At 40.4% G+C, this 26,450-nt stretch overlaps 1 long non-coding RNA gene across 1 annotated transcript in view; it reads right to left on the reverse strand.

Moving 5' to 3' along the window:
- Nucleotides 1–111: 111 nt before the first annotated feature.
- Nucleotides 112–26,450, reverse strand: part of LOC137432671 (uncharacterized) — a 243,816-nt gene continuing 217,477 nt past the window's right edge. The window contains exons 4-5 of the long non-coding RNA XR_013624337.1: nt 11,162–11,230; nt 112–1,586 (exon numbers count right to left, since the gene is read on the reverse strand). This is a non-coding gene — a long non-coding RNA (uncharacterized LOC137432671). The remainder of the gene's footprint in view (nt 1,587–11,161; nt 11,231–26,450) is intronic.

Genomic DNA, 26,450 nt, shown 5'->3' on the forward strand with positions numbered 1-26,450 from the left:
TCCAAAAATTCATGCCCTTACCTATAGAGGGCATTGCGTCAGTGGCTCAATCACACCCTCAGCCAATGATGCTACTCCCAGCCATTTGCTGCATGCGAAAGAAGAAAAAAAGAGGAGGCAGAAATTGTTTAATAATTGGATACATTTTTCAATACAATTCCTTCAAACAATCGTTTTGCTATCTTAACGTATTGATTCACTCTTTCGAAATTTGAAATTGCCTACCTGGGCCCTGCAGACTACGTGGTCCACAGCTTAAGCTTTGCGTTCCCTTGATGAAATATATGAAGTAGGAATCATTGAATGGAATAATTAGTTGCTTTCCTCCCATCAATGAAGGAAGCAATATGGAAAGGATAAATAATATAATAGAGAATGCGAACTACAAACTTGATGCTACCTGAGCTTTATGGAATTCCTGGGTTCGTGGGTGTCTGACACTCTTGTAAATTATTAACGTCCACCACGGCCAGACGAGTTGGGCAAAACATACCAACCACAAAATAAAATCCACCATCTAGGGAATTATAATTCAAAGCAAAATATAGAATGCTTAAAGGAACAAGGGTAATTGTGATGTAGACTGGTAAATGAGAGTTCTAACCTGTATATTGTGCTCCATGTAAAGTGTTTAGAAATTCCCAAATGGGTTCAAATTTGGCCCAGCCTTTTGTTGATAAATTAATTTCATAATTTGAGGGAATGTTTTTCTACTTTTGATAACCAATACCCATAATCCCACGTTTCCTGCTTTCATGCAAGTGCTCAAAATCAAGATGGCGGAAAATCTGACAACAAAATGTGGACACTGAATAATTATGAAATTCTTGTCCATGCAAACATTATCCATCCTGTTGGAATTTCCAATCCCAATTGCTCCACAGAATGGTGAAAATTGCATGTCAAGGACATCTGTATAAAAAACACCTTGGAGTAAAGAAGTTTTGATGACTCACATTATTAAGAATGATGTCCTGAACTAGCTTGGTGCTCGTCCTACATAATTCTACACTGAAGGCGTACGAAATCTTATACTCCGATGAGACGGTCAACGTTGGAGAATACCTCGAAAGGTAATGCAAGTATCCTTTTTGTAACACACTGTGCATGCAGCTCACTTGTGTTCAGGTCAAATTGTAGCCATCCACATTGTTATCCGCATGGGCAATGTTGGTATAGGTGGGAAGCCATGCTGTCACTGATAACAGCGACTTCCATGATGGGAGACAATGTAAATCACAGCACAATATCACCGTCCCAAAACATAATCGATTGTATCTTGGGGGATATAGCTTCTATAGAAACAACTATAATGTACCATTGCTTATTCATAGCAAATTCGATTGTCACATATGAAGAAGAAGAAGAAGAAGAAGAAGAAGAAGAAGAAATACACAATGAGAGACAGGCAATGCTCTTTCGTCCTTTTTTGGTCTTAACCCTCTGATTAAACCTGGTTGTGCCATCACTGTCCGGTGATCCGTTTGTCCCAGGCCTGTTTGTTCCCCTCAAAGCACCACCTTTGTCGCACACTGTCGCTCAGCACTCCGCTGTGGAGCATTGCTCAGCCTCAGATGACACCATGCCTGTTGGTGGAAATAGAAGGGACAGGCAAGAGCTTGAAAGACACTTCTTGCATTACAGTCGAAAAAGAATACTCAAGTTTTCAAAAATGTAACAGACAAAACTACTCAGGGCATCATTATGAAATCGACTCGAAAAAGAAGAAATTGTGTGGATTAAACGTCATGTGATTCCTTAATCATTGTCCACAGAGTATGGAAAACTATCGGATGTCGTTCTGTGAGCACAAGAAAGTTAAACCAGTCGATAATATAAGGAACATATAGGACCATTAATCCATCTGTCTGATCAACTGTGCGTAACCTGAACAGCAAGACCCATTGGAGGATTATAATGCAAGAGACGACTGTACGTATGGTGGGATACAACTTACAAGTGCACGTGAATGTATTTTATATCGAATTTCAGCCAAATCCGTCCATAACTGTTTGAGATATCGTAAAAACATCGTTTTTTGTCCTATCGTTTAACGGTGAAGAAACATTTAAACAAATTCTCTGATCCGGATTTGAATCTTCACCAAAATTGAATCAGTTTTTCCTTGTCACATCCCCAACCTGTCCACCAAGTTTCACCTGAATCATTTTGACCTTTAAAATCTCAAAAATAAGTGGTGGTTGAATTGAGTGGCCTGATATGCAAATCCTGTTTAAATTTCAAGTCAATCGGATGAAAATTGAGGAGTTTAGAAATTCCATCTTTAATGGTTGACCTTTAGCCTGTGTTGACCTTTTGTCCTACGTTGACCTCAACAATAATTGGTGGTTGAATTCAGTGGCCTGATGTGAAAATCCTCTTCAAATTTCAAGTCAATCGGATGAAAATTGACAATTTTAGAAATGTGACAAAGTTGTTGAACTTTTGACCTGAAAATCAATAGGCTTCTTCCTTATGACCAGTCATACCATTTGCTGAAGTTTCGTGAAGATCGTTTTAAAATTGTGATCTGTAGGCAACTGACATAGAGACAAATAAACAGACAAACAGCCAGAGGTGAAAACATAACCTCCATCCGCCTTCGACAGCGGAGGTAATAAGAATGTAGCTCTTCACCTCACCTTACCTCCCCCAAGGTGAATGCAGTGTGGTGTTGGTTGTTATCTCTATATGTGGGTTTCAGAAGGTGGGACAGAGACCTCCCAGGTCTCAAAGTATCCACCCTCCGTGTGTGTGTGTGTGTGTGTGTGTGTGTGTGTGTTTGTTTGTTTGTGTGTGTGTGTATCTGTGTAATTGTTTGTTGTGTGTGTGTGTGTGTGTGTGTGTGTGTGTGTGTGTGTGTGTGTGTGTGTGTGTGTGTGTGTGTGTGTGTGTGTGTGTGTGTGTGTCGTGGGTTTGAATCCCTTCCCCCAGGAAAAAGCACCTTGTTAAACTCAGACAGTGTACCAGAGGTTTATTATAGATAAGAATACATGCATGGGAGACGTTTGGCGTGGCGTGTAGGCCAGTAACACCACATCACAGTGACATCATGTTCCTCACACAACCCGCCCCAACATCTCAGCAAGCCACAACCCGTAGTCCTCTTAATATACTTTCCTCTAGGACAAAGATCAAAGAACTCAAAACAACGTCCCAAGTTGACAAGGCAGAATAAGTCTCATTCGGCAAGAATGTCTTCGTCAAGGTCAATCATGGGACATTTGTGTCAACAGTTCTTCAAGGTCTAACAACCAGACGCCAGGGAATTGGGTCACAGGGCTTTTTCAACCTGAAACAATGCTGCCCCCCTCAGGTAAGGGATTATAATGAAATCTCTTACATATGTGTGTGTGTGTGTGTGTGTGTGTGTGTGTGTGTGTGTGTGTGTGTGTGTGTGTGTGTGTGTGTGTGTGTGTGTGTGTGTGTGTGTTATGTCAGTTGTGTCAATGTGTATTTAACATTTTGAACGATTTTTAAATATCTTGCAGGGCAGGGTGGGAAGGTAAAGATGTTGGTCTCTTGGGGTGGCGATTTAAAAGTGGTAAAGGGTTTCAGGAGATTTCATCATGTGCTTCATTCTACATTAATGTGTAACACACATAGTTATTAGTCCCCTACCGGTGTACACAGGAGGGGACTATAGGTTTGCACTCTGTCCCTCCGTCTGTCAGTCTGTCAGTCCGTCCGTCCGTCACGCAAAGAACAGTTTTCCAGACTTTTTTTCTAAACTCTTAATGCTAATGATTTCAAACTTGGCACATGGTTTCCTCATGATAGGCTACAGAACGAGTTCGAACTTCACGACGTTTCGATAATTTTTGACAAAGTTATGGCACTTTGAACTTTGGGAATTCTGATAATTCTGATGATCCTTAACTCAGTGCCATTTTAAGTTTTAATTTCCTTTAAAAAAGATTTTCTCTGCAATAATAGGACCGATTGAGATCAAATTTTCACCGTTGGGGGGGACTCGGTCTGTGGAATATTTTAATGGTAATTATGACGTCACAGGTCACGTGGTTCGGCCGCCATATTGTTTTTTGTGAAAACACGAAAACCCCTTTTTCTCTGCAACGGCTGAACAGATCGAGGCCAAACTTTGCAGGCAGAATCGCATACCCATGACGAACAAAAATGTCAGCGAGCATCACGTCATGCATCGCATGGTTTCAGAGTTATGACGTTTTAAAGCATGAACCTTTAAAACCGAGCCCCTCCCTCATTTTTGATCCAATCAAGGGGAAACTTCACAGATCGGTTCAGCACTAAAATGTCCTTTTGGAATTTGCGATAGGGCACGTGGTTTGGCAGGTATTGTTAATTAAACGAATTTTTTTTTTTTTTTTTAATGGATATCTCTTGTTTAAATAGAAACCTTTCCTTTGAAAAAAATTAGAAGCTGCAATGAACTTCAAAGATAAAGTTTTAAGGTCCAATACACCATGAACATTATAAGTCACCCAAATGTGATTTCAGATTAATGGAATGGAGACAGAGGAGGAAAATCCTTCCTTTTGATTTGATAGAGAGATCGAGGCTCATGTGAAAGTTGAAGGAAAAGCTGGATGGTTAACTAACTATGACGTTTTATATCAGGGGCAATGAAATGTGGAAATGGTTAGGGCGGTGGGCTTGGGATCCTAAGGCCCTGAGTTCGTAATCCCGTTCAGCTGTTGAATTAATACCAGGTGGGGTTGCCTCAGCCTGCCATCCCTCTGAGGTCGACGAAATGAGTGCCAGGGTACTGGGTCGTCCCTCAAGGAGGTTGGTGGCAGGATTTGCACTCCGGCCGCCGTAAAAACACCTCATTCCGAAGTACACACAGCGGTGTGTGTCAGGATGGTGCTGAGGAGTCGTTGAAGGACACATCGATGTGCTGATCCAGTGCACACTCCCCCATATTGCACACTCCCCCATATTGCACACTCCCCCATATTGCACACTCCCCCACATTGCACACTCCCCCATATTGCACACTCCCCCATATTGCACACTCCCCCATATTGCACACTCCCCCATATTGCACACTCCCCCACATTGCACACTCCCCCATATTGCACACTCCCCCATATTGCACACTCCCCCATATTGCACACTCCCCCATATTGCACACTCCCCCATATTGCACACTCCCCCATATTGCACACTCCCCCATATTGCACACTCCCCCATATTGCACACTCCCCCATATTGCACACTCCCCCATATTGCACACTCCCCCATATTGCACACTCCCCCACATTGCACACTCCCCCACATTGCACACTCCCCCACATTGCACACTCCCCCATATTGCACACTCCCCCATATTGCACACTCCCCCATATTGCACACTCCCCCATATTGCACACTCCCCCACATTGCACACTCCCCCACATTGCACACTCCCCCACATTGCACACTCCCCCACATTGCACACTCCCCCACATTGCACACTCCCCCACATTGCACACTCCCCCATATTGCACACTCCCCCATATTGCACATTCCCCCATATTGCACACTCCCCCACATTGCACACTCCCCCACATTGCACACTCCCCCACATTGCACACTCCCCCATATTGCACACTCCCCCACATTGCACACTCCCCCACATTGCACACTCCCCCACATTGCACACTCCCCCATATTGCACACTCCCCCATATTGCACACTCCCCCATATTGCACACTCCCCCATATTGCACACTCCCCCATATTGCACACTCCCCCATATTGCACACTCCCCCATATTGCACACTCCCCCATATTGCACACTCCCCCATATTGCACACTCCCCCACATTGCACACTCCCCCACATTGCACACTCCCCCATATTGGACAATGCCAAATGTGGTGTCGGAAAGTATTTAGTTACTTCATTTCAAAATAAAAAACCGAATTCAACAACATTTACTAAACGTCCTCGTACCTCATTTTCGGTTCCATGATTCACATTATCCAAGAATGTTAGCATTTTGACCCCCCCTCTCTCCCTCAACTTCCTCTTCCCAATTACCTACACACACACACACACACCTTCCCTCCATTCCTGTTACTTTTTCCCCATTTTCTCCCCAACTATCCCAGTCTTCCATTTCTCCTATGGCATTCCCTCTCGGCTTGCTTTTCTAAAAAATATATTATCTCATTTGAACTATCCTCCCCCCTCCACACTTTGCATGTGTGGAGGTACATTTAATATGTAGACATTAAATTTAATATGTAGAGATACAATATGTAGACGACCTTTTAGGTACATTTAAATCCTGTAGGCTTAAGATTCACCTTGTCATGTGTGTATATGAACACGTGACAATGTACATGTCATGATCACCATGCATTGCCTCCTTTAATATATCGCAGTAAATGTGACATGGCAATGAGGGGCCCAAAGTTCCTGCGTTGCAATTCCTTGTATTTTCCTCTGATACACACTTGGACCATTATTGAAACATTTGTTCCTAAAATGATTATTCCATTTAAAAAGGCTTTTCTACATTACAGTACCTGTTAATAAACCTTTATGATACCTCTGCTTAAAGGAGTGAATATTCAGCCACATTTGTGAGCTCCAAGAAATTACCTTTTATGTATTATTTAATTTCCCTACCACCTACTACTTCTCCAAGTTATAATCATCAAAAGAGCAGACATGTTGGTTCAAGCTGCGCGTTGAGCCGTGAACCATCTTTCAGCCAGCGGCGTCTGTGGGCCGAACACAGGAAAGATAGCTCCTTAATAATGCAGAGGAGAGCGGACGCACATGTAGGTGTGCCAGTAAAACAGTGAGCAGCCTGCGGAGCTCTTGCAATACTATAATCTATTGTTTTAACAACCTCGAATGGTATCTTTCAAAAAAAAAAAGAAACTTTGGATAGATTTAGAACAATGTGTGAAAAGTATGATAGTTGTGATTGTGATCCGATAGTTGGACTATCGAGTAGTGCAGTGAACAATGTACTACCTACCATATCCACAACTAGAGTCCATAGAATACGATACCCTATGCAGTGTTCAGGTATATTCAATACTTCAATCTTAATAAAATAATGATTTTAAAGATCATTAAAGAAGTTTAGTGCTACTGAAGCAATCTTGTACATCACCCATATCCACTATAATAAGATGGCGGCTTTATTGATCGACATAGAATGCAGCGTCAGTCGGCATCGCACGTAGCCATATTGGCGGCCTCTTCTTCACCCCCAATTCTCTCCCACGCCACGCCCACTTACCAGGGGCTGCGCTTGACAGCTCCTATTACATACACCACCTTCTATAGAAACGTCCAAGTACTGCAAAACTGGAGGTTCTTGGAAGTATTATGAAAGCTTAACCTGGACATTCATACTTATTACCTGTTAGTCATACTTATTACCTGTCAGTCATACTTATTACCTGTCAGTCATACTTATTACCTGTCAGTCATACGTATTACCTGTCAGTCATACTTATTACCTGTCAGTCATGCTTATTACTTGTCAGTCATACTTATTACCTGTCAGTCATACTTATTACCTGTCAGTCATACTTATTACTTGTCAGTCATACTTATTACCTGTCAGTCATACTTAGTACCTGTCAGTCATACTTATTACCTGTCAGTCATACTTATTACCTGTCAGTCATACTTATTACCTGTCAGTCATACTTATTACCTGTCAGTCATACGTATTACCTGTCAGTCATACCTATTACCTGTCAGTCATACTTATTACCTGTCAGTCATACGTATTACCTGTCAGTCATACGTATTAACTGTCAGTCATATGTATTACCTGTCAGTCATACTTATTACCTGTCAGTCATACTTATTACCTGTCAGTCATACTTATTACCTGTCAGTCATACTTAGTACCTGTCAGTCATACTTAGTACCTGTCAGTCATACTTATTACCTGTCAGTCATACTTATTACCTGTCAGTCATACTTATTACCTGTCAGTCATACTTATTACCTGTCAGTCATACTTATTACCTGTCAGTCATACCTATTACCTGTCAGTCATACTTATTACCTGTCAGTCATATGTATTACCTGTCAGTCATACCTATTACCTGTCAGTCATACCTATTACCTGTCAGTCATACTTATTACCTGTCAGTCATACGTATTACCTGTCAGTCATACTTATTAACTGTCAATCATATGTATTACCTGTCAGTCATACTTATTACCTGTCAGTCATACGTATTACCTGTCAGTCATACTTATTACCTGTCAGTCATACTTATTACCTGTCAGTCATACTTATTACCTGTCAGTCATACTTATTACCTGTCAGTCATACTTATTATCTGTCAGTTATACTTATTACCTGTTAGTCAGACTTATTACCTGTCAGTCATACTTATTATCTGTCAGTCATACTTATTACCTGTCAGTTATACTTATTACCTGTTAGTCAGACTTATTACCTGTCAGTCATACTTATTACCTGTCAGTCATACTTATTACCTGTCAGTCATACTTATTACCTGTCAGTCATACCTATTACCTGTTAGTCAAACGTATTACCTGTCAGTCATACTAAGTTACACTGGAATACGGCAGAAACACAATGCCTCACAAACTGGTCGACTTGGGAACACCCTATATCCCTGGGAACACCTTTAGAGAAACGATGCACCTCAAGCTAATCAATTAGATTCATTTACACGCTTTAATACCTGAGATGATGGGTTCCCATGAGGGTTTGTTTGCTACTTAGAAATAGAAACTTCCCGTGAAAACTATTGAGCCTCATCTTCAAAGTACTTTAACTCTAACCTGTCAACCATAAATAAATCAACAAAACCTGCAACCCCTAATTACATTGTGACAGGCAGGACCTGGCCTGATACTTCACCTAGCCCCAAGGGATCATTGTTTAGAGTGCACTGTCAGAATTCTGCTGCAAATGACAGGAAAAATATATTTTTATGTACAAGGTTTAGGCTCAAGAAAGAGCTAAGACACAGAACAGATCAGGACACAATATAAAGGGAACAGCAGGAGACAGGGGAAACGCTAATAAGAGGGCGGAGGTATAATGTAGACAAACAAACAAGGGATGCAGGTAATGATGAGGGGTAAAGGAGAACGCAAAGGGTGGACAAGGTGGATACGTAAGCAAAATTTTGGGAAGGGTGGGATGGCTTAACAGGTGTGGAAAAGATCATGGCTTTGGATGGGGGGGGGAGGGGTGAACCTGAGACACCTGATATGGTGGTGAACAGCAGTTGTGAAGACCAGGAGAGGAGAATGAGATCGAAGAGAGTGTGGAAGGTGGTTACACAGGTGGGAAAAGAGAGGAATAAATGAGTCTGAGGTGAGCATTGGTTCTGGATTGAGGCCGTTTCACGAGGAGGGGGTTGCAGGTGGGCTGTGTGCATCCTTTATATATCTGTGCGGACAGAGCATTTTGAGGGCAGAGGGTGCAAGACCAGAGAGGAGGTGGCAGAAGACAGAGACCACCGACTTGTCGGTGATGGTGAAGTGATAGGCCCATAGACTCAGCTTCATCACGAGACATTCCAATGATCTTGAAGGCCTTGGTTTCCACAACGTCAAGCTGAGCAAGCTGTGAGGCAGGGTTGCCAGCCCAGAGGGGATAGCGGTACTCCGTCAAGCTGCGGATGAAAGCCTAGTAGGTGTATAGGAGCTCAGGTGTGCCAAGGAAGGACTTTGCATGATGGAGGATGCCCATTCGGTGTCTGCCTTTGCAGGCCAGCAATGTGATCTATTTGTCAAATTAACTCACGTCAAACATTCCAGAGTACAAGTTGTTATTGCAAATCATTTACAATTATGCTGTCCAAACTATCCAATGTCCACCATAAGAATTTATTTAAGAAGATCTTGACAGGTTGGCCCTGCATGATACTTGTGCACTTACAGCGCCTTCAGAAAGTATTTACACCCCTTGACTTTCTTCCCATTTTATGTTTTTTAGAATGCTTTACAAAATAATTAAAAATGAAATACAGAACATTTACATAAGTATTCAACCCCCGAGTGAATACTTCGTGGAAGCGCCTTTGGCAGTGATTTCAACTTCAAGTCTTCTTGGGTATGTTTGTTTAAGCTTTGCACATCGGGATTTGGGGAGCTTCTCCCATTCTTCCATGCAGACTTGCTCAAGCTCTGCCAAGTTGAATGGGGAGCGTCGGTGAACATGCACTGTCAACTGTGGGACCTTATATAGAAAGGTGTGTTTCTTTCTAAAGCATGTCCAACTAACTGAATTGGCCACAGGTGGACTCCAATTATGTTGTCGAGACATCTCAAGGATGATGAAAGGAAATTGGATGCATCTGAGCTCAATTTGGAGCATCATAGCAAAGGGGTTGAATACTTATTGACTAAAGACATTTAAGCTTTTCATTTTTAATTATTTCGTAAAAAATAAAAATTTAACTTTGACATTATGGGGAACTATGTGTAGATCAATGACCAAAAAAATCTCAATTTAATTCATTTGAAATTCAGGCTGTACCAGGAAATTGTGAAAAAGTCAAGGGGGTTGAATACTTTCTGAAGGCGCTGGATAATGAAACCAGAAAACAACTCGTTCACATTTCGAAGAGTTACTGGGTGGGACAAACCTTTTTTTCTGCCACAACAGTTCTTTTGAGAGGTGGTACCATATTCACCAATGACTGACTGATTGTGGCAACGTTGACTCATACTTTCGGTTTGTCTTTGATTTTTTTTTTTTTTTGCTATTATTGCCTTTACCTTTTGTCACTACGTTACTGATTGTGCATCACTTGTCTACCGCCCGGTGAGTTGGGATTTTATCTGCAACGTCTGCTTAATTACCATGAGCTTTGCCTTGAGATGAAATGCCCCTTCTAATAGTACAACTCAGTGTAAAGTGATCGTGGAACCGGTTTGAAAGCAAAGGTGACAAGATGATGAGATACGTGGATGGATGCTTGGAAAGCCGATACAGCGAGATGACCGCTTGTGCTTGTCTCATCGTAGGATGTGGTAATGTGATTGGCGAGTGCACGTCAAACATGGAGGCATTGGGTTACTAGGTGGAACCTAATTTAACCAAACGCCTTATGTTGAGGGTACAACTTGTTGGTCAAATTAAGAACCAAAAGTCTTGTATAGAAAATAAAATCAGTCAAAAAAAAGAAGTGTTTGGTATTTATTGTCTTTGTGATGGGGTCATAATCTCACCTTCATGTCCTTCCTGTTCCAAAACTTCCACGTCAGTTTCCGCAGGCATGTCATGGCTGTCTCCGGTTTCTGTAAATGAAGTCATCGTTGGCATATATAATTAAGTTTATCGACAAGGAAGTTTCTCTTTTAATACTGCACCAAACAAAACTTTCAATTATACGAAGGGAAATATATTTATTACGCATGCACTGAAGTGTGGTAGGGAAGAAGTGGGTTAGTTGTGAAAAATGGAAGAAAACAAGTACGGATACATTCAAAGTACACCTCCACCATGCCAAATAAATAAATAAATAACGTATCCTCCAGCGCGGCATTGCCGGGGAAGCGTGCAGCACATAGAGACGGTATTGGGAGGGAGAGGTGTACAATAATTGATTGATTAATTGCATAATTAAAATCAATAAATAATAATCGTAAAATAATTTCTTAATCAATTGGCTAATAGCATACCTAAACCAACAGTGTTTCATCCGAAGCTGTAACTTTTGAAAAATAATTAAATGATTAATTAATGGAAAAATAAATAAATGATTAATCAATTATTGATTAATTGATTAATCACTAAATCAAAAAGATCCTTTATAGTCACTTATAGTCACAAATCACTTGGTCACTGTCATGTCCGAATATCAGCTTCCTAGCTCCAAATGTGCTTGAGATATTGCCCAGATGAGAAAGAAAATAAATATGTAATTAATAATGAAAATAAATAACTAAATCATCATAAAATAATTAAATTATTAATCAATTGGCTAATATAATACCTAAACTAATACCGTTTCATCCGAATCTGTACCGTAAAAAAAATTTAAGTAATATATCAAATAATTAATTGATAAATCAAAAATTGGGCTTTTACAGCCAAATCACTTGGTCATTGTCATGTCCAAATATAAGCTTCCTGGCTCAAAAGGTGTTGTCCAGATGAGAAAGAAAATTAAAAAGTACTTAATAAATCGATAAGAATGAAAAAAATTAATCAGTTAATTGATTAATAAAAAAATATATAAATACCGTTTTTGCCAAAGTACGTGCTCAAAATTTTAGCTTCCTATTTAAAAGGATCGCTGAGATATCGCCCAGACAAACAAACCTACAAAAGAAAAATCGGTCAGAGACCGAGGACTTGCCGGATTGTACTTTTTTTTAAATCGGCCATTTTTGACAAATATGGCGGCTGAACCACGTGACCAATGACGTCATCATTATTTGTTTTCTAAACGAATTTATTCCTAGATTATGCTCAAGAAATTTCATCTTGATCGGATGAAGTTTTGTACTTGTCGAATTATGACGTCATAATGGAGGCACCTATGACATCATTATTAACACATTTTATTCAACATGGAGAGTTCTTTACAATGAGCCACGTCTCAATTTTTTCTATTCAGCATTTTCGTAGATATAGAGGTGCAAAGTTTTTCGGTTTTTCCAAGATGGAGGCTGAACCATGTGACCGATGACGTCATTATTGTTTGTTTTCTAAACCAATTTATTTCTAGATTATGCTCAATAAATTTCATCTTGATCGGATGAAGTTTTGTACTTGGAGAATTATGACGTCATAATGGAGGCCATGGGCCTAGAGCAGTGGTTCCCAAACTTTTTTTGTCCATGACCCAAAATTTGAAATCACATCCAAGCGACCCAAATGGTACCAGCACTTATGATAAAAATTGCCGGAGAAAATGTTTTCGGTATGAAAACCACCCTCAAAAAACAGGATTTTGCGGGGTTTGATTTCAAGTTTGGGTCATGACCCTGGGTTTGGGAACCCCTGGCCTAGAGAGTTAAAAATTGGGAACAGTATATTACAGGGCAACTAGATGATGCTCAAGAAATTTCATCTTGATCGGATGAAGTTTTGTACTTGTCGAATTATGATGTCATAATGGAGGCACCTATGACATCATCATTAACATATTTTATTCCCCATGGAGAGTTCTTTACAATGAGCCATGTCTCAATTTTTTCTATTCAGCACTTTCGGAGATATAGAGGTGCAAATTTTTTCGGTTTTTCCAAGATGGCGGCCGAACCACGTGACTGAGGACGTCATTATTGTTTGTTTTCTAAACTAATTTATTTCTAGATTATGCTCAATAAATTTCATCTTGATCGGATGAAGTTTTGTACTTGGAGAATTATGACGTCATAATGGAGGCCTTGGGCCTAGAGAGTTAAAAATTGGGAACAGTCTATTACAGGGCAACTAGATTATGCTCAATAAATTTCATCTTGATCGGATGAAGTTTTGTACTTGAAGAATTATGACGTCATAATGGAGGCACCTATGACATCATCATTAACATATTTTATTCCCCATGGAGAGTTCTTTACAATGAGCCATGTCTCAATCTTTTCTATTCAGCACTTTCGGAGATATAGAGGTGCAAAGTTTTTCGGTTTTTCCAAGAAGGCGGCTGAACCACGTGACCGATGACGTCATCGTTATTTTTTTTCTCCACTAGTTTATGCCGACATCGCACTCAAGAAATTGCATCTTGATTGGATGAAGTTTTGTACTTGTCAAATTATCGAATTAGGATGTCATAATGGAGGCCTTGGGCCAAGAGAGTTAAAAATTGGGCACAGTCTATTCCAGGGCAAGACAAATATGTGTCTAAAGTATGGTGATTCTATGTGCAATGGTGTAGACATAGTACTGCGCACAAACAGACAGACAGACAGGGTCATGAAAATGATGATGAAATTTGAAATGATGATGAAATTTGAAATTTGAAATTTATGATGAAAAATCACTCATAGAGTGACCCTTGGCAAAATAGAACAAAGTAGCGTGGCACTCAGTGGAGCATCCTTTTGACCTCAAAAATAATTAGTGGTTGAATTCATTGACCTGATATGCAAACCGTCGGCTTCAAAGTTTAAGTTAATCGGATGAAAATTGACAATTTTTAAAATTCGGCCTATGTTGACCTTTTGGCCGATGTTGACCTCAAAAATTGTTGGTGGTTGCTTTCAGTAAGGTGATATGAAAATCCTCTTCAAATTCCAAGTCAATCGGATGAAAATTGAGGATTTTAGAAATTTGAAAAAAGTGGTTGACCTTTGGCCTATATTGACCTTTTGGCCTACGCTGATCTCAAAAATAGTTGGTGGTTGAATTCAGTAAGCCGACATGTATATCCTATTCAAATTTCAAGTCAATCGAATGAAAATTGAGGATTTCAGAAATTTGAAATGGTTGTTGACCTTTGGCCTGTTGACATTTTGGCCTATGCTGATCTCAAAAATAGTTGGTGGTTGAATTCAGTTTGCCGATATGTATATCCTATTCAAATTTCAAGTCAATCGGATGAAAATTGAGGATTTTAGAAATTTGAAAAAAAGTGGTTGACCTTTGGCCTATGTTGACCTTTTGACCTTTTGACCCCAAAAATATTTAAGAATTTGTCGGACCACGAACTGTACCATTTTGTGTAGTTTCGTGAAGATCGGTTTAAAATTGTGTCCTGTGGGCAAGTATAAGTGAGCGGACAGACAAACAAATACACACACAAACAAACACACACACACACAAACCTTTTTGGGGGGTCTTTTAGCTCCTCTGGAACTTTCGGATCTTCTGGGTATCTAGGGGGTTTATTTGGGGTCTTAAGTATCTTTGGGGTCTTAAAGCATCTTCAAAGGTCAAAGGCGTCCCAGCAAACTAAAGAGTTAAAAGGCACAATTCAATAGTATGTAATTAATTAATAGACCATGTAATTAATCGACACAAAAAGTATTCCCCGCAGGCCCGCATGCACGCACGCACACACACGCACACTGCACACACACAACTCATCCATTTATAGAAGATTTTTTTATGGCGTAGCCCATAGGGCAAAGCAGTCTAGAACAGTGTTTGTCCATCCGTATGTATGTATGTATGTCCCCTCAAACGTATACCAATCAAAGCTGAGGATCTGGTCATGACAGGGTGATGTGAGTACATCTGATGTCATTACGGCGTACAATGGCTGACTCCACACTCCGCCATTTTGTTTCCAATGCCGTTCAGACTGACCATATCGTCGAACCTGTCATATATCACAATCGCCATGCTCTACCTTTACGTTTTTCATTCAGTGTGAAACAAACAAACCAATTGTTAAAATGATCATCAAATATCAAAAGCATAGACGTTATGGATCTTCCAATGACACAGTATGTACAGGCCTTAAACTTCATGCCTTGATGCCTCACCTTCAGGCCGCTTCGAACAAATTAGGCCAGGTTTCTTAATACAGTCGTATTGTTTTCATAATAATAATAATTGCGTTAATACTAATAATATAGTAAATATAATCGTAACACTGCAATCCCTTTGTAGTTATTGCAAAGTTTCTAGATTGAAGCGGTGTATGGTTCATGAATCAATGATAAGCGGTGTACGGTAATAATAACCGCGGAAGTAAGGAATTGGCCTCGGTTTTTGGATAGCAATATCATTTTCGTAATAATGATAACGTAATGTGAATATTATATAAAATCTAATCGTAACACTAATCCATTTGTAGTGAGTGCAATGTTACTGGAGGTTAAAATATATCATCTTCTATCCATACATCTATTAAAGTAGCGGCAGTTTTGTGTCCATCTGTCACGCTACGTCATTACGTGTATGATGTCATTACGGCGTATGATGGCTGACTCGACCGACCGACATTTTAATTAATATGCCGTACAGGCCGAACATGTCGTCAAATCGGTCGAAACTGTCGTCGAAGCGATCGAACCTGTCATGTGTGTTTTACACACGGACAGCTGAATGTTGCAGCGAGTAGAGTACTCTGGCTGTGCCGCTGTTAGACTTTCGGACTTGTTCTTCTTGCACTCCTAATTTCCTAAATGTCCGAGCTGTATCTCTGAGCTGGCTGGGATTTTCAGAATGAAATTTTGCATCAATAATGTAAATATAATGTATGTGGGGTTGACATGATTTTTGTACACCGCTCCTTTCCTAGTCCATCACCAGGTGCTGCATGACGTCATTGCCAGGCACCAAAGGGGGCCCGGCAATGACTGGCGCAAAAAGGGAGTACCGGTACTCAGTTTTCACTCCGGTTGTTTCCTTGCTTGTTTGTCCGGTCGATATCTCAGCCGGGCGATATTCTATTGGCCAATTGATTAATTATTTAATGATTATTATTTATTTATTTCCTTTCTCTTCTGGGCATTTATATCTCAGGCACCTTTTGAGTTAGGAAGCTGATATTTAGACACAACAATGACGAAGTGGTTTGACTGTAAAGGGTATTTTTGCTTTATTGATTAATCAATTAATCGATTAATTATTTAATTTATCCGATTAATTATTTAATTTATCTGATTAATGACTTCATCAGTTTATGTTTTAAAAGTTACAGATTCGGATGAGACGGTGGTGTTCTAGGAATTGTATCAGACAATTGAATCACAATTTAATTATGTTACCGTTATTATTTATTTATTTTCATTATTAATCATTTATTTATTTTCTTTCTCATATGGGCAATATGGGCAATCTCATATGGGCAATCTCAGGCACCTTTTGAGCGAGGAAGCTGAAATTTGGACACGACAGTGACCAAGTCATGTGGCTATGAAGGATATGTTTGCTTTATTGATCAATCAATTAATCGAATAATTATTTATTGATTAATCAATTCATTATTTAATTTTGTCGATTAATGACTAATTAATTAATCATTTAATTAATTTTCAAAAAGTCACAGCTTCGGATGAAGCACAGGTGGTTTAGGTATGCTATTAACCAATTAATTAAGAAAAGAATTTACGATCACTGTTTATTGATTTTAATTATGCAATTAATCAAGCAATTATTGTACACCTCTCCCTCCCAATACAGTCTATTTGAGCTGCACGGCGGTTTCACCGGGCACCAAAGGCACCCCGGCAATGCCGCACTGGAGGATATTTATTTATTTGTCATGGGGGTGGTGTGCTTTGAATGTGTCTGTCCTTGTTTCTTGTCTGCTGTACACCGCTCCTTTCCTATGCCATCTCTAGGCGCTGCATGATGTCATTTCCGGCCAGCGAAGGGGGCCAGGCCCGGCAATGACGCGCGCTGAAAGGGAGTACTCCGTTTTCACTCCAGTTTCTGGTTTGTTTGTTTGTTTGTTTGTTTGTTTTCTTGTTTCTTTGTCCTGGAGATATCTCAGCCATCCTTTGAGCTAGAAGCTGAATTTTCAGCACAATAGTGAGCAAGTGCTTTGGCAAAAACGGTATTTTTGTTTTTTGATTAATCAATTAATTGATTAGCTACTTAATTATTATCGATTAAGTAAGTACTTATTTATTTTCTTTCTCGTCTGGGCAATATCTCAGACACCTTTTGAGCTTGAAAGCTAATATTTGGACACGATAGTCACCAAGTGATGTGGCTATAAAGGATCTTTTTGATTTATTGATGAATCAATTAATCGATTTATTATTTATTGATTAGCCAATTAATCGATTGACTACTTAATTTTGGATTATTTAATTAATTAAATTAGTTTTCAAAGAGTTACAGATTCGGAAGAAGCACTAGTGGTTTAGTTATGCTATTAGCCAATTGATTAAGAAATTATTTTACGATTATTATTTATTGATTTTAATTATGCTATTAATCAATCAATTACTGTACACCTCTCCCTCCCAATACAGTCTCTATGCGCTGCATGGCGGTATCGCCGGGCGCCTGAGGCGCCCCGGCAATGCCGCGCTGGAGGATGTTATTTATTTATTTGGCATGGGGGCGGTGTACTTTGAATGTATCTCTGCTTGTTTGATCTAATTTTTAAGATCATGACCTAATTGTAGACATTTTTAACACGTTTCATCAAAACTCGATGGCGCATTTATGATCAATTTACATCATACCCCTCCAAGTTATTGGTTCCCCATCTGATCCATAATCATTGTCTGTAAAATCTTCCCCACAACTCAAGTCAAACTAACAGGTATATAGTTCCCCCAATTCCTCTCTAGGTCCTTTATCAAATAACAGTGTTACATTTACTACTCTCCTACTGTTATTTTCTCTTTTCTATCACACCGATACATCTTGTAGGCTTATAATCCTGTTCTCCAATTTCTCTCCTCGCTAAACAAAGTCTCACTTACTGCAACTATACCGTACTTCTTACGAACTACTTTGGAGTCAAGTTCTTCCATCTTAAAATTTCAAGCCCTGGCATTGGTATAGAATATTATTAACTTTTTTCTTGTTTATTTTTTTGCTGCTTGGCCTTACCAATCATGTTATCATTAGCAGCTTCCTTAACTCGAACCTCTCCACCTTCATATAGCCTAAAATAAGCCTTAATTCCTTCTTCAATTTCCAATGCAAGCCTTGCTGCCACCTCTCTGTCTATGGCCATCAATCTGGAAAGACTTCCTTTGCCCCACAAAATGATTCCCAGTGCTTACTAACCTCCAAGCCTTAGTGCCAATACCATTCTTCCAATCATAGGTGAACATTGATCGTGCTGCTAGTGAATTATATTCCCTTTCTTATTCTCAAAAGAATACCAGAAAACATAAATTCTCACCCCTTGCCTACACTCGCTCCAGCCTCCCCCTGGCCAACACCCCTCCAGTCTGCCCTTGGCCAACACTCACTCCAGCTTCCCCCTGGCCTACACTCGCTCCAGCCCTCACCCTGGCCTACACTCGCTCCAGCCCACCCCCCACCCCCACCGGCCTGCACTCACTTCACCCCCCCTGGCCTGCACTTGATCCAGCCTTCCCCTGGCCTACACTCACTCGAGCTTCCTCTTGGCCTGCACTCACTCCAGCCTGCCCCTGGCCAACACTCACTACAGCCTGGCCTACACTCGCTCCAGCCCACCCCCCTCCCCTTGCCCCCACCGGCCTGCACTCACTTCAGCCTCCCCCTGGCCTGCACTTGCTCTAGCCTTCCCATGGCCTACACTCACTCCAGTTTCCTCCTGGCCTGCACTCACTCCAGCCTCCCCCTTGGTCTGCACTCGCTCTGGCTCACCCTGATTGTACTTACTCTGGTCTCAACCACATCTACACTCATCCAAGTCTTACCATTTTCTGCACTTGCTTTGACCTGGAGTTTAAAACTTAAAAATTTTAAATCAATCAAAAGCCAATATATGTTCATTTAATTATAGATACAAGACTGCAGTTCCATCAGAATCAAGGGTAGGTTATAATGTCATATGACCTTGATGCTCGAGTTATTTAGACTTTCATAAACCATCAAGAAGATTGATGTTTAAAGCTGTTGCAAAACTTAACCCAAGAGTACACAAACAGCAATGATGGGCCAAATGAATTCATTGCCTTGTTTGATGTCAGTTTCTTGATTTTCAGACATACAAACATAAATACAGACTTGCATTGCAGGTGTGGGAAGAGAAGGGGTTGTGTCCATGACCTGACTTTGGGTACCCCCAGCACATCTGTAAAATTTGAATTTGAAAATTTTGAAAATTTGAACGCTCAGCGTTCTTTTCTATGATATTTGGACAACACACAAACATATGGAGAATTACCTTGTGGGGGAGGGGTTATGGGAATTTCTTGGCCAATGACCTGACCCTGGGTACTCCCACCAGGTATGCAAAATGTGTAGATGGGTCAAGGAGTGGGAATTGTATATATATATACATACACATACATACACATACAGTGCCTTCAGAAAGTATTCTCAGCCCTCGACTTTTTCCCATTTTGTTGTTACTGCCATGTCTACACTCGTTGCTGCAATATCTATAAATGGATTAAGCTGAGATTTTTTTTACTAATCTACAAATAATACCACATAATGTCAAAAAAGTGGAACATTTTAACCCTAGGATGCATGGCTTGAGGCTTCTTTGGGAATGTCAATGGCATCCTGGTCCATTGGTCCTGAGCAATATACATCCCAGGGTTAGAGAAATTTTTACAAAATCATTAAAAATGAAGTACAGAAATATATAATTTACATAACTATTCAACCCCCTGAGTCAATACTTTGTGGAAGCAAATTTGGCAGTGATTACATCTTCGAGTCTTCTTGGGTACAGCATGTCTGTATCAGCTTTGCACATCTGAATTTGGGGAGTTTCTCCCATTCTTCCTTGCAGATTTGCACAAGCTCTGTCAAGTTGGAAGGGGAGCATCGGTGAACAGCAATCTTCAAGTCTTTACACAGATTCTGAATGCAATTCAAGTGTGGGCTTTGGCTGGGCCACTCAAAGACTTTTAAATTCTTGTTCTGAAGCCATTCCAGTGTTGCTTTGGCTGTATGCTTGGGGTCATTGTCCTGTTTGAACCTAAATCATCGCCACAGGCCAAGGTCTTTTGCACTCTGAAGCAGGTTCTCCCCAAGGATTTGCCTGTATTTGGCTCCATTCATTGTTCTCTCTATCCTTACAAGTCTCCCAGTCCTTGCCGCTGAAATGCATCCCCATAGCATTGCATCTAGGCCAAATAGGTCCATTTTTGTCTCATCAGACCGCAGAATATTTTGTCTCGTGCTCTCAGAGTCTTTCACGTGCCTTTTTGCAAACTCCAGGCATGCTGTCATGCACCTTTTTCTCAGGAGGCTTCCTTCTGGGCACTCTCCCATAAAGCCTAGATTTGAGAAGGGCTGCAGAGATTGTTATCCTTCAGGCAGGTTCTCCCATCTCAGTCAATGAACTCTGTAGTTCTGTCAGAGTGGTTATTGGGTTATTGGTCACCTCCCTGACTAAGGTCCTTGTTGCCTGGTTGCACAGTTTGTTTGTCCAATCAGCTCTAAGAAGAGCCTGGGTAGTTCCATATTCTTTACATTTCCGAATGATGGAGCTCACTGTGCTCTTTGGAACTTTCAACACTATAAATTGTTTATCCCCTTCTCAATATCTATGCCACCTCACAATTCTATCTCAGAGTTCTACGTACAGTTCCTTGGACTTGATGGTGGAGTTTCTGCTCTGACGCATTGTCAACTGTGGAACCTTGTATAGGAAGGTGTGTTTCTTTCAAAATCATGTCCAATCAATTTAATTGGCCACAGGTGGACTCCAATCAAGTTGTAGAGACATCTCAAGGATTATCAAAGGAGATTGGATGTACATGAGCTCAATTTGGAGTGTCATAGCAACAGCAAAGGGGTTGAATACCTATTGACTCAAGACATTTCTGTTTTTCATTTTAAATTAATTTGCATTAAATTCTAAAACAAAACACTTAGACATTATGGGGTATTATGTGTAGATCAGTGACAAAAAATCTCAATTTAATGCATTTTAAATTCAGGTTATAACCACAAAATGTGAAAAAGTCAAGGGGCGTGAATACTTTCTGAAGGCAGTGCTGTGTGTACACACATACACAAATAGTGTATATAGTGGTTTGACTGATAATTTAAAGATAACTGTGTGATTTGTGGCTTGCGGAGGGTTCATATTTGCCAAACATTTATACCTGGGTCAAATACATTTACTTAGGCAAAATTAGCCAAACTCAAGGTCAGTCTGAGAAAGCCTTGTTTCAAAATATTTTTTGGCCCTGGGATGTTATTGTTGCTGAGAATTTATTGCGTTTGCAATCTCCACTTCTAAAAACGCTGTAGTTGAATCATATGGCAGCCGGCAGCGGACCGAGTACGCATTAGGCAGGAACAAACGTTTGGCGTCACAAGGGAAAAGCTTGATCTCGCCGTGACGTGTTGTCAGCATACCCCGTTGGGTAAAATATATTGATTGCTCTGAATCCTACAAGATATCAGCTCTCTGATAAAAGATAAGTTGTACCTAAGATGACAAAAGCTTTGTACTTCAAGTTTAAGAAGTCAAAGTTTATGGAATTAATACAAGAACAACGTTGTAATCGGCACGATCACTGAAATTTTAACTTATACAATTATTATCTATTGCATAAATGTCTTTTTTTTTTTCTTTTTTCTTTTTTTACCTAATGCAGAAGTTTTTGCACTTTTGAATGATAATGAAATATGTCACTTTGATCATCTACAGACTCACTTGCCTCTTTTTTTTCCAAGTAAAACTTGTCAGTCCAATGTAATTTATGAAGGATGTTTGTTATATTCCATGACCTCTCTGTTCCAGGATATATGACCTTGACATTTCATGTTAGATCCTCTTTATACAACATTTACTGCTTGTGCAACACGTGACTGTGCGGTGTTTCGTTAGACCCAAACTGTTGCAGATGCGTTTGTCTTCTTCGTTGCATTGGAAATTTTATTAAGTGATTGAGCAACGTTGCATGAATTGAGCCACCAAATGACCAAAGACTGACATTCACTGAAATGGGTATTTTAAAACGAGTAAATTTTTGGGGCTGCTGAGTTTCCTCATCAACTGAACCACCTTTAGAGGCCATTTTTCCCCCGCAGAGCAGGGGTTGGACCTTTTTTGGGCACCTTGGTCCCCTTTTTTGGAGCAATGTTTTGTGGCCGGATGCCCTTCCTGCCACCAACCCTGTTAGCCGCCTCTTGTGACACACAGGGAATTACCAGTGAACTGGTACTCAATTTGCCGACCTCGGAAGGATGACAAGCTGAGACAACCCCCCTGGTGTTAATTCAACGATTGACCGGGATTCGAACCCAAGATCCTAGGATCCCAAGCTGGCACCCTAACCGCTAAGCCAACACCAGGCCTCTTTCCTCATCAACGAAGTCATCAAAATGTATTTATCAAAAGACACTCACCCATTCCTTATATACATAGCGACAAAGGATGAGAGTTTGTTACTGTAAACCTTATAATGATGCAATCTATAAATTAACAAATTTAGTGTGGGAATTCAGGCTGAACCCCGAGCCCAACAAGAAATGGTAAATTATGGAATTTTTCTAAAGATGAAAATAAAAATCTCAAATATAATCAGGGACAAACTCTTTGCGGAACTCACCGTCACCCTGCTTCTTGCCTTCTTCATCATCATCATCTCCCTCCTCTCCTACCTTCGGAGGAGTGTCCGACGGTTTTTCCGAAGGATTCACCACTTTAGTAGAGTTGCTACTAGCACAACCCATGTCCAAAGAGGGGCTTCTGATGCAGTTGCCCAGCGCGTGCGGTCAGATGCTACGGGGTGCAAGGTGTGGACACACCTGGCGTCGTACGCTGGTTTCCCCGTGGAAATGCACAGAGTGAACCCTGGAAAACGCTTTCGGTTCTGAGTTTTAGTTGCAACGATTTGTTGCCTCCAGTCACCGGGGTAACGTGATGACTGCCCGAGGAGGCGGGCAGCAGGGACAGGAAGAGATGCTCCGTTGATGGGATGGGCTCTGTAAGGGGATCTCCACCTGGGACCTGCCACTCCGTTTTCTTCCTGCTGTCAACACGAAGTTTCTTACCTGCTTCTCAACCTGGGAATGCCAAAGAAAAGTCCAGTATACATTTTTTTAAATCTATCAATGAAAGCATAAATGAGGCTGAGGACCATGAAATGATTGATCTGGGATGAAAACATTAGTCCGAGCTGTCTTTAACAACATTCCAACAAATGAAAGATTTGCATCACAAATTGTATGGATGGACCTTGGGTGAGTTCCGCAAAGCAATCCAAGGAAAGTTAGTTGTTGCAGATCAATTGCGATGTTTTGAGAACTCCTTTTTGATTCTTGAACAATCGACTCATTGCATGAAACTGCTCACAGTCTCCGATTGCAGGAAATGTTAAAATATTGCGAATGGTCCACAGGAACATTTTGATAAAACAGCAAGAAAATTACCATTCTAATCGTACACCGTATAATTCAATGTCATGCTGATGGATTTGAGAAATTATTTAATATGAGCCACAAACATAGCAGCAATCTGAACAAAACAGAAATTGCCATTTTATGCTCGATTTTATCATCTTGTTCAATTTCAAACCTTATATGATAAAGACGTAAAAACGTAATAGCAATGATAATTTCACGATTTTCTGTTGAATTGCATTTTGATTGTCATCCCGAAACTCTCGGCACCTCACATGCATCGTAGACTTAGTGAAAATGACAAACTTTAATCAAAGTCCTTCGTCTGGTTGTCAAAAACTTTTTTGATATCAGAACATAAGCCTTCTGGTGTCCTGAATGCGATGGATGTGGCTGCGTTAACCTCTTGACCGGAGGCAAAATGTCTTCGTCCAATTCGTTTTTCATTTTGGGGATTAAGTGCAAGTCTCTTCGACTTAAATCCGGTGAATAGGATTGGGAAGGTAACACTTACCTCTTCCAGTACTCCCAGACACAGTGCAGACATTGCGCTTTGCATGTGGTGCAACATTGTCAGGGCAGAATTTGTCGTCGTTAAGAAGAGACAAATGCTTTTTCCCAAACGCGGGTCTCGGAGAGTCACGCAAACCATAGATGGTTGTCATTTACATTCACTGTTTCATGCTATGGAACTGCCAAGTTTAACAAAATTCCAGTGTGCTCATTAACATGTGTGCGACCTTGATGCTCTCTACTCTTCATGGCATTTGACCTTTTTCAGACATAGAGAACTTGGTCCTTTCCACTCTGCGGAAAGAGACTTCAGTTCTTGCTGGTTCAAAAGCGTTCTGAGTTCAAAAAGTTCAAAAAAAAAGCTCAAAAAGTTCAAAAGCTGGGTCTTGCTGAAAGAGACTTCAAAAGTTGTGGTATCAAGTTTCATCTCCAGGAATTGTGTATCCAAAGGCAGTTTTGGACAAGTTTTACGCCTGCCACCGCAAACGCTTGCGGGCCATCACCCGACATCCCTGGCTGGACAGTTTGATCTCCAATGACAAATTGTACAGCCTGTGCAATACAGTCCCGCTGACTGCGGAAGTGGCCGAACAAAGATGGTCCATGTTTGGTCAGGTGCTATTGATGCCAAAACACACACCTGCACAAGCAGCTCTAGAATTCGCTGTTACCGGGTCCTAACAAATAACGAGCCCACACAGGACATCACTGCACAAATCTGCTCGGTGTGCTGCGGACTTACCTAAAAGAAGCAAGATGGGGGACACTCAGATTGAAGAAGGACCTGTGGGAGCTCACGATGCCGGTTGAGGACAAGGAAAGGTGGTGCACATGAAGAAAGACTGATTGCAACTGTAGGATGTTTCTACTGCTAAAGTCGCAGAACACAGTACTGTATATCATCATCATCAATTGTGTATTCCAAGTTCTTGAATTGTGATGTACTGATCCAGAAGCAAGAGTTTGTTAATAACAGTGACAATGTGCTGGTATCACGATGTAAGGCCTAACAGAACGCAGTACACTCTGCGGGTATCATACCCATCGCTGAATGGTGCTCAAGGGCGGGCTAGTCTTAGGAAGAATTGGAAACGTTCATCGGTCGAAAATTATATAGCAATTGCACTGTCCCTCACTGAATTGGGAAGCCAACAATTTTAAGGTCAAAAGGTCAAATGTCAACAAAAGGTCAAACTTCTAAAATCATCGAAGATTTTGAAATTTTCATCAAAAATTGAGAAAAAGCCTATTGATTTTGAGGTCAAAGGTCATCTGGAGGTCGAATTTCTAAAATCCACATTTTTCATCCGATTGACTTTTAAAAAATGAACAGCATTTGTATATTGAGTCACTAAATTGGGAAACCAACTATTGGGTTAAAAGGTCAACTCAAGGTCAAACTTCCAAAAGCATCAATTTTCATCTGAAAAACCATCCATTTTCATCCCATTGACTTGGAAATTGAACAGCATTTGCACATCGAGTCACTAAAAAGGTAAACCAGCTCGTTTATGAGGTCAAAGGTAAACTCAAGGTCAAACTTCCAAAATCATCAATTTTCAGCCGAATGACTTGAAAATTTAACAGCATTTGCATAGTGTCTCACTGAATTGGGAAACCATCTATGTCTGAGGTCAAAGGTCAACTCAAGGTCAAACTTCCAAAATCATCAATTTTCATCTGAAAAATCATACATTTTCATCAGATTGACTTGGAAATTTAATAACATTTGCATAGTGCCTCACTGAATTGGGAAACCAACTATTTTTGAGGTGAAAGGTTAACTCAAGGTGAAACTTCCAAAATCATCAATTTTCATCTGAAAAATCATACATTTTCATCAGATTGACGGAAATTTAACAACATTTGCATAGTGCCTCACTGAATTGGGAAACCAACTATTTTTGAGGTTAAAAGGTCATAAGTCAACTCAAGGTGAAACTTCCAAAATCATCAATTTTCATCTGAAAATCATACATTTTCATCAGATTGACTTGGAAATTTAACAACATTTGCTTAGTGCCTCACTGAATTGGGAAACCAACTATTTTTGGGGTCAAAAGGTCAACTCAAGGTCAAACTTCCAAAAGCATCAATTTTCATCTGAAA

This window comes from Myxine glutinosa, chromosome 8, assembly GCF_964187855.1.
Source record: "Myxine glutinosa chromosome 8, kmMyxGlut1.1, whole genome shotgun sequence".
Classification (NCBI taxonomy): Eukaryota; Metazoa; Chordata; class Myxini; order Myxiniformes; family Myxinidae; genus Myxine; species Myxine glutinosa.